The sequence below is a fragment of the Enhydra lutris genome, unplaced genomic scaffold (assembly GCF_002288905.1).
Source record: "Enhydra lutris kenyoni isolate GAN:26980312 unplaced genomic scaffold, ASM228890v2 scaffoldscaffold3, whole genome shotgun sequence".
Classification (NCBI taxonomy): domain Eukaryota; kingdom Metazoa; phylum Chordata; class Mammalia; order Carnivora; family Mustelidae; genus Enhydra; species Enhydra lutris.
In genome coordinates, this window is record NW_019154087.1 from 44,131,913 (window position 1) to 44,141,821 (window position 9,909).

Consider the following 9,909-nt stretch of genomic DNA (forward strand, 5'->3'; position numbering starts at 1 on the left):
GTTCCTGACCTTAGCGGAAAAGCTTTCAGTTTTTCTCCATTGAGAATGATATTTGCCATGGGTTTTTCATAGATGGCTTTGATAATATTGAGGTATGTGCCCTCTATCCATACACTTTGAAGAGTTTTGATCAGGAAGGGATGCTGTACTTTGTCAAATGCTTTTTCAGCATCTATGGAGAGTATCATATGGTTCTTGTTCTTTCTTTTATTAATGTGTTGTATCACATTGACTGATTTGTGGATGTTGAACCAACCTTGCAGCCCTGGAATAAATCCCACTTGGTCGTGGTGAATAATCCTTTTAATGTACTGTTGAATCCTATTGCCTAGTATTTTGGCGAGAATTTTTGCATCTGTGTTCATCAAGGATATTGGCCTGTAGTTCCCTTTTTTGATGGGATCCTTGTCTGGTTTTGGGATCAAGGTGATGCTGGCCTCATAAAATGAGTTTGGAAGTTTTCCTTCCATTTCTATTTTTTGGAACAGTTTCAGGAGAATAGGAATTAGTTCTTCTTTAAATGTTTGGTAGAATTCCCCCGGGAAGCCATCTGGCCCCGGGCTTTTGTTTGTTTGGAGATTTTTGATGACTGTTTCAATCTCCTTACTGGTTATGGGTCTGTTCAGGCTTTCTATTTCTTCCTGGTTCAGTTGTGGTAGTTTATATGTCTCTAGGAATGCATCCATTTCTTCCAGATTGTCAAATTTGTTGGCATAGAGTTGCTCATAGTATGTTCTTATAATTGTCTGTATTTCTTTGGTGTTCGTTGTGATCTCTCCTCTTTCATTCATGATTTTATTTATTTGGGTCCTTTCTCTTTTCTTTTTGATAAGTCTGGCCAGGGGTTTATCGATCTTATTAATTCTTTCAAAGAACCAGCTCCTAGTTTCGTTGATTTGTTCTATTGTTTTTTTGGTTTCTATTTCATTGATTTCTGCTCTGATCTTTATGATTTCTCTTCTCCTGCTGGGTTTAGGCTTTCTTTCTTGTTCTTTCTCTAGCTCTTTTAGGTGTAGGGTTAGGTTGTGTACCTGAGACCTTTCTTGTTTCTTGAGAAAGTCTTGTACTGCTATATATTTTCCTCTCAGGACTGCCTTTGTTGTGTCCCACAGATTCTGAACCATTGTGTTTTCATTATCATTTGTTTCCATGAATTTTTTCAATTCTTCTTTAATTTCCTGGTTGACCCATTCATTCTTTAGAAGGATGCTGTTTAGTCTCCATGTATTTGGGTTCTTTCCAAATTTCCTCTTGTGATTGAGTTCTAGCTTCAGAGCATTGTGGTCTGAAAATATGCAGGGAATGATCCCAATCTTTTGATACCAATTGAGACCTGATTTAGGACCAAGAATGTGATCTATTCTGGAGAATGTTCCATGTGCACTAGAGAAGAATGTGTATTCTGTTGCTTTGGGATGAAATGTTCTGAATATATCTGTGATGTCCATCTGGTCCAGTGTGTCATTTAAGGCCTTGATTTCCTTGTTGATCTTTTGCTTGGATGATCTGTCCATTTCAGTGAGGGGAGTGTTAAAGTCCCCTACTATTATTGTATTATTGTCGATGTGTTTCTTTGATTTTGTTATTCATTGGTTTATATAGTTGGCTGCTCCCACGTTAGGGGCATAGATATTTAAAATTGTTAGATCTTCTTGTTGGACAGTTCCTTTGAGTATGATATAGTGTCCTTCTTCATCTCTTATTATAGTCTTTGGCTTAAAATCTAATTGATCTGATATAAGGATTGCCACTCCTGCTTTCTTCTGATGTCCATTAGCATGGTAAATTCTTTTCCACCCCCTCACTTTAAACCTGGAGGTGTCTTCGGGTTTAAGATGAGTTTCTTGTAGGCAACATATAGATGGGTTTTGTTTTTTTATCCATTCTGATACCCTGTGTCTTTTGATTGGGGCATTTAGCCCATTAACATTCAGGGTAAGTATTGAGAGATATGAATTTAGTGCCATTGTATTGCCTGTAAGGTGAGTGTTATTGTATATTGTCTCTGTTTCTTTCTGATCTACTACTTTTAGGGTCTCTCTTTGCTTAGAGGACCCCTTTCAATATTTCCTGTAGAGCTGGTTTGGCATTTGCAAATTCTTTCAGTTTTTGTTTGTCCTGGAAGCTTTTAATCTCTCCTCCTATTTTCAATGATAGCCTAGCTGGATATAGTATTCTTGGCTGCATGTTTTTCTCCTTTAGTACTCTGAATATATCATGCCAGCTCTTTCTGGCCTGCCAGGTCTCTGTGGATAAGTCTGCTGCCAATCTAATATTTTTACCATTGTACGTTACAGACTTCTTTTCCCGGGCTGCTTTCAGGATCTTTTCTTTGTCACTAAGACTTGTAAATTTTACTATTAGGTGACGGGGTGTGGACCTATTCTTATTGATTTTGAGGGGGGTTCTCTGAACCTCCTGGATTTTTTTTTTTTAAAGATTTTATTTATTTATTTGACAGACACAAGTAGGCAGAGAGGCAGGCAGAGAGAGAGGAGGAAGCAGGCTCCCTGCTGAGCAGAGAGCCTGATGCGGGGCTCGATCCCAGGACTCCGGGATCATGACCTGAGCCGAAGGCAGTGGCCCTAACCCACTGAGCCACCCAGGCACCCCTGAACCTCCTGGATTTTGATGCTTGTTCCCTTTGCCATATTGGGGAAATTCTCTCCAGTAATTCTCTCCAATATACCTTCTGCTCCCCTCTCTGTTTCCTCTTCTTCTGGAATCCCAATTATTCTAATGTTGTTTCGTCTTATGGTGTCACTTATCTCTTGAATTCTCCCCTCGTGGTCCAGTAGCTGTTTGTCCCTCTTTTGCTCAGCTTCTTTATTCTCTGTCATTTGGTCTTCTATATCGCTAATTCTTTCTTCTGCCTCATTTATCCTAGCAGTGAGAGCCTCCATTTTTGATTGCACCTCATTAATAGCTTTTTTGATTTCAACTTGGTTAGATTTTAGTTCTTTTATTTCTCCAGAAAGGGCTTTTATATCTCCTGAGAGGGTTGCTTTAATATCTTCCATGCCTTTTTCGAGCCCGGCTAGAACCTTGAGAATCGTCATTCTGAACTCTATATCTGACATATTACCAATGTCTGTATTGATTAGGTCCCCAGCCTTTGGTACTGCTTCTTGTTTTTTTTTTTTGTGGTGAATTTTTCCGCCTTGTCATTTTGTCCAGATAAGAGTATATGAAGGAGCAAGTAAAATACTAGAAGGGTGGCAACAACCCCAGGAAAATATGCTTTAGCCAAATCAGCAGAGATCCCAAATCGTGAGGGGGGAGAAAGGGGATAAAAAGAGGTTCAGAAAAAAAAAAAAAAAAAGAAACAATTAAAAAAAGAAAACCGATAAAAAATATAAAAAGGAAAAAAATATATATCTATTAGATAAACTATTTAAAAAACGTTAAAAAAGAAAACGGTAAAAGTTAAAAAAATTTAGCAGAAGAAGAGAAAAAAAATTGAAAAAGAAAAAAAATTAAATTAACTGCAAGGCTAAAGAATCATGTGGAGAAAGCCATGAGCTCTGGCTTTGCTTTCTCCTCCTCTGGAATTCCGCTGCTCTCCTTGGTATTGAAACTGCACTCCTTGGTAGGTGAACTTAGTCCTGGCTGGGCTTCTTGTTGATCTTCTCGGGGAGGGGCCTGTTGTAGTGATTCTCAAGTGTCTTTGCCCCAGGCGGAGTTGCACCGCCCTTACTCCGGCCGGTCTGAGTAATCCGCTCGGGTTTGCTTTCGGGAGCTTTTGTTCCCTGAGCGCTTTCCGTAGAGTTCCGGAGGGCGGGAATGAAGATGGCGGCCTCCCGGTCTCCGGCCCGGAGGAGCCGAGAGCCCGAGGCCCCACTCCTCAGTGCGCCCTCAGAGAACAGTGCCCAATTACTCCCGTCACCCTGGTCCCCGGCCACGCTTCGAGCTGACCGAGCCTGCGACCGGTTCAAGGTAACCCCGAGTTTAGAGCTCACTCCTCGGCTCTGTCTCTGTAGCCGGCTTCCCCGTTCTAATACCTGTAAGCTCTGCGACATTCAGACACCCCCGATTCTTCTGTGACCCTGGGGGACCTGAGGCCGCGCTGACCCCGCCTGGGCTTCACCCCGGTTAAGCCTCTGGAGTGATGTCCCTCAGCGGAACAGACTTTTAAAAGTCCTGATTTTGTGCTCCGTTGCTCCGCCGCTTGCCGGGAGCCGGCCCCTCCCCCCGCGGTCTATCTTCCCGTTGCTTTGGATTCACTTCTCCGCCAGTCCTACCTTTCAGAAAGTGGTTGATTTTCTGTTTCTAGAGTTGTTGTTCTTCTTCTCTTCGATCTCCCGTTGGATTTGTAGGTGTTTGCGATCTTTAGATAAGCTATCTAGCTGATCTCCCGCTACCTGAAGTAGTCTCAGCCTGCTACTTCTCCGCCATCTTGACTCCTCTCCCCCACATGACTCTTTTACAATAAGTAGTTTCATAGTATTAATTTTCAATCTTTATTTCTTGAAGTAATTTTTGATACCAAACCACCCAAGGTTTTGGTCAAATGAAATGGCTCTGAAAAGAGATGAAACAGTAACAAAGAAAAATGAATCTCTATATAAATGATCCTTTCTGGTGCTCTGTGTTTTTTCTTCTTAATATTTTATCCATATTATAAGCTTCCCAAATTAATCTAACAATTACCCAAGTATTTCATATTGACAAATGTAGCAGAAACACTTATGTCCCTGGATTATCCCTGTGAGATAAAGCACATATAAGATGGTTTTACAGTTGTGCCAGATGAGATCCAAGGAAATGTAGGTATGTGTTTAGGACCATAGGGGTCAGATCTCCATAGGTAGAGCAAAAGCAGAGGGTCAGACTCTTGTAGCTGGAAGAGATCTTGATATTACTGAGTCATTCTTGACCAAATTAGAAAACTTTGAGCTACAACTCAACACTGTATCACCAAAGGCAATTAGGTGTGTGTTTGGAATCAAAGTAAGCCCAGAACTCACAGTGCATAGTGAGTTCAAAGATAGTTTCCAGTTTGGCTGTTACTTTTTTCCTCTACAATTTGTGTGTGTGTGTGTGTGTGTGTATGTGTATGTGTACACATATACATCCATACATATACAAATATAAGTACTTAAACCCCAAATGTGTACAGTGCTACTTATGTACAGTTAGAATCAATTATTTCCATTTCTTGTATCCCAACAAACTTCTCTATAAGCAAAATAATTTTCTTTATTTAATAGCACCTAATTGCCCTCAAAATGAAGGCATTCTGGGTCAGAGATATTCTGAAAATGTCACTGGAGTTAGTCACAACTTTTTTATTGTTTTAAAAATAATAAACTTAGGGCGCCTGGGTGGCTCAGTGGGTTAAGCCACTGCCTTCGGCTCAGGTCATGGTCTCGGGGTCCTGGGATTGAGTCCCACATCGGGTTCTCTGCTCAGCGGGAGCCTGCTTCCCTCTCTCTCTCTCTCTGCCTGCCTCTCTGCCTGCTTGTGATCTCTGCCTATCAAGTAAATAAAATAAAATCTTAAAAAACCCATAATAAACTTAGTGGTCACACCAGAAGGACAGAGAGTCTGTAGCCTCTGTTCTTCTGGTGTGGCCACTATGAATAGCCTTGCAATTTCATCACTTTGGGATATTTAACATCATAAATGGTGGGTGCCTAGCTTCATACTGATGGATGGATGGCATTATTTGAGATAACGTGTATAAAAGTATTTAGCGCCTGCATGTCTCTTAAACATGGGTTGTTACTAATCTGAAAAAAATTTTTCTCTCTTGATTAAACAAATGTAAAAGAAACCCTAGTATCTATTATTTTATAAAGTGACTGTGAAACATGGTGAGAAAACCAGCAGCTTTCCCCCTAGTTTATGGAACTAGCAACATCTTCATCTCTTAGGGATCAGAGAGCGTTCCAAATCCTGGAGCCTATGGTTTTGTTTTTGTTTTTGTCTTTGTTTTTTAAACGATTTTATTTATTTGCCAGAGAGAGAGAGACAGTGAGGGAGGGAACACAAACAGCGGGAGTGGGAGAGGAAGAAGCAGGCTTCCAGCTGAGCAAGGACTTTGATGCGATGCAGAGCTCAATACCAGGACCCTGGGATCATGACCTGAGCCAAAGGCAGATGCTTAACCACTGAGCCACCCAGGTGCCACTGCCTATGGATTTTTATTCCGTATATTTTCTCTTGCCTCTTGTAGTTCCTAATGAGAACATCTACTGGGAAGTTGAAGGCTGAGAATAATTTCTGGTATTGCAGGGGGTCAGCTCAGGTGAAGGGTCCTATTTTAAGGCATTCTGAATGCGATGTGGAGAAAATGCTCAGATGCTTCCTTGTGGCTTGGGTTGCCTAATGAAGCTGTTGGAGATTTTTCACTTAATCTTTAATGTTTTTGTCTCTATATAGTTCCCTCCCTGTCAAATAGTTCACTACCTTAAAACAGTGCATTCATAAACTGTGAAGTAAGCTTGAATTGTGGGACAGTTCTAGAATCCCAGGATATAGTTTGACTATTATGTAAGAAGTTGGAATATAAAGGTAAGAATAGCTTTTTCTTACTCCTTCTGCTCTTGGAACCCTAATTAATGATAAAAAAAGGTGCCAAATGCTTATAAAGAGGAGATTCCTGTCTTGCCAATACAATTTTTTCCACCAGTATTTCCATTTTTTATCTCTTTTCTATCTTTGGAAGAAGGCAGAGAAATGTGTGAACCCATTCACAAATATAGACTCACAGTAACACCAGGAAGCAGAAACATGAATAGTAGTGAATGACTTTAGCGGTGAACTATTGTGTGTGTGTGTGTGTGTGCTGCAAACTATTACTTACATATGAAATAATTATCATTATTTTATTGTAGCATGGTTGTAATTTTTGTTGCATTATAAATATCACAGGTCCCTTTTTTTTTCTACTACCACAGCAGTTTCTGAAGACATGTAAACCCATAGTGTTATTACTCTCTAATCTAGTTGAGGTGATGAAATAGTGCCAAAACTCTCATTGCAATTTCATTAGCATATTCATGAGTCGCACTTTTGCAGTGTTGCAGAAACAACACAAATTGGTTTGTGGATTGTGAACTCCCCCTTCTTCTCCTCTCCAGAAGCACAGACTGTAGATTAGCAAATCAAGTTGGCCCACAAACTTCTGTGCACTAAATTACATAAGTTTTCTGCTCTGCCCTTTATTTCCACATTTTATGATTCTTGTGTTATTGAATGCCATATGAATGGACATACCGCCCAATAGAAGAACAAACATGGGGGCTCAAATGGCTTGGAAAAATGGAAGTTCTGAAAAAGCCAGACACTAAATTGCCCTGCTACTAGGAAACATTTCTTTCTCTCTTTTTATTGTTCTTGATGTTTGTTTTCTTTTTTCTTGTGAATGGGGGTTAAGAGACCATTTGTAGTTTGGTTGAAACTGGCTTGCAGCCTACCAAGCCAGTTTTCTTCCCTCTTCAGCACATGATACCTATCACTTCTCAGACTGACACAGAAGCACTTTCTCTATGATGTTCCACCCTCCCTCTTGCTGCAGCTACGGGCTAGATGTTTATTCTTAGGGCAGCACTGACAGCTAATAGTGGAAGATGACAGCCTTCATCAGCCTGGGTCCCTGAATGACTCCATGGAGTTTCTGCTCTCCCTTCCTCCCTAACCCTTAATGAGAAAGAAATATCCTTTGTGATAAGCCATTGAGATTTCAGATATTAAATGTTATGTCAGTTAATATTATCTTGACTGATTGAATGGTATCTTTATTATCCAGATTTTGTGCTGTTTAAAAAACTCAGTTGCTGTTATGTAAATATTTATTTGACATGAGAAATGGAACTTTGAGGATTAAAACATATGGTTCATTTCTGCTGTTTGCTGTATTTTCTTCCTATGGTTGTGTCTTTTGGCTTCTTTGTAATCCATTTTTACTAATTACTTGCCCTAAGGGGATATTATACAATTAAATAAACCCAGTTCCTCAATCTCTTATAATAAATTAAGCGTCGAGGGACGTATTTCTGAACATGTTCTAGTACTAGATAGAACACAGGATCCCACCTATTAGTTAACTAGAAAACTAAAAAAACCAATTTAGCTTAGCATCCAACATATTTCAGAAGTTAAACACTTGGAATATTGATAACTTAAAACATTTTTTTTAATTAAAGATTTTATTTATTTATTTGACAGAGATCACAAGTAGGCAGAGAGCAGGCAGAGAGAAGGGGGGGGGGGAAGCAGGCTCCCTGCTGAGCAGAGAGCCCGATATGGGGCTCGATCCCAGGACCCTGGGATCATGACCCGAGCTGAAGGCAGAGGCTTTAACCCACTGAGCCACCCAGGCGCCCTGATAACTTAAAAAATTTATGTAGCACTTTTGACCTTTCAAAGCACTTCCACATATAATGTATAGAATAATGTATGTTTGATCAGCTCTTTGAAAGATTTGGATAAGAAGATTTTTCTGAAGCTGAATCATGCATTTTTAAGTGAAAAATCTCTCTCAGAGTAACAACAATCACACACTGCTAACGCATTGAAAAATGGATCTTACTCCTAACCTTATGAGGCAGCTAGGGAAAGTTACTCAAGGTGACCAGCTCTTCTTTGCTAACACTTACATTGTTTTTTGATTTATATGTTCTGTTGTTGTGGCACTTTCAAAAAATGCCAAGCCATCTAGGCTTTGTGTGGGTAAAGATGGGAGATACCAAGGCACAATGAGAAATGTATTATTCAAACTACAAGAGTAGGGGCGCCTGGGTGGCTCAGTAGGTTAAGTGGCTGCCTTGGGCTCAGGTCATGCCGCAGGGTCCTGGGATTGAGCCCTACATCTGGCTCCCTGCTCCATGGGGAGCCTGCTTCTCCCTCTCCCTCTACCCCTCCCTCCTGTTTGTGTTCTCTGTCTCTCTCATAAAACAAACAAACAACACTATAAGAGTAGATTATCAGGGTAGGGGCTGGTACTGACAAAAAACCCGAGTTTCTGGACTTTTTCTAGCTTATTTGAAAAGGCTGTGTAGAAATCCAATGAAGTTTAAATATGTTATAAAATCTCTTTGGTATCTCTCACCCTGGGCAAGAATCCATTATATTTAGAATTTAGAGTTTTTTTTGAACAGACGACAGACAGTGTATGAGATAGCCCAACCATGTTTATACACATTTGAATTATAAATATGCTTTATTTAATTTTTCCACAGAAAGATTGCTGCGGACGCACATTGTTCACATGATATAATGCAACATAACTGATTTAATTAAAGCCTGTTTTCTTGGTCTGCAGTCTCTTAATATTGGAGGGATTGCTTTTTCCATAGGAAAAAACTATCAGTGGGTAACACGATTTGTGAGACAACTGCAGAATGCATTCCCTTTGCTTTTTTTTCAGGCTTCAATCCATTGCTCAATTTAAGTATGGAGATACTGCTTGTCAAATACTTCTTGACACATGAATTTTACAACAAAATATCAGCGCACCTACTGCTTGGATTTCTAACTCATTTATTGTACAATATACAGCTAATCCAATCTACTGTTGCAAGCAAACATGGTTTGTGCAGTTATGCTCGGCTACAGCACGATGGTTTTCTTTAAACTGGCGGGTTTCCTGAGGTTTTATTTTCCTTCCTTGGGCAAAAAAAACATAGATGAGACCTGGCTTACTTGATAAAAGTGATGGTGTTGAGTCCATAGTGTGGGAGAGTGGGGTTTGCAGAACTGAGAAGCTCTTGCTGCCTTTGGGACCATGAAGGCAGAGCCTTCTGAACCTTAAGTGGAGAATCTAGGGAAGTGTGCAGCAAGATTAGAGATGATTCGTAAGGAAATGTCTGTAAAACTCTGCGAGAGAGATGCTGTAAAGGAGAAGAAATTATTTTACTTGATCTGCGGCATTATTAGTGAGCTGAGTTAAAGTAGCGGTGAAAC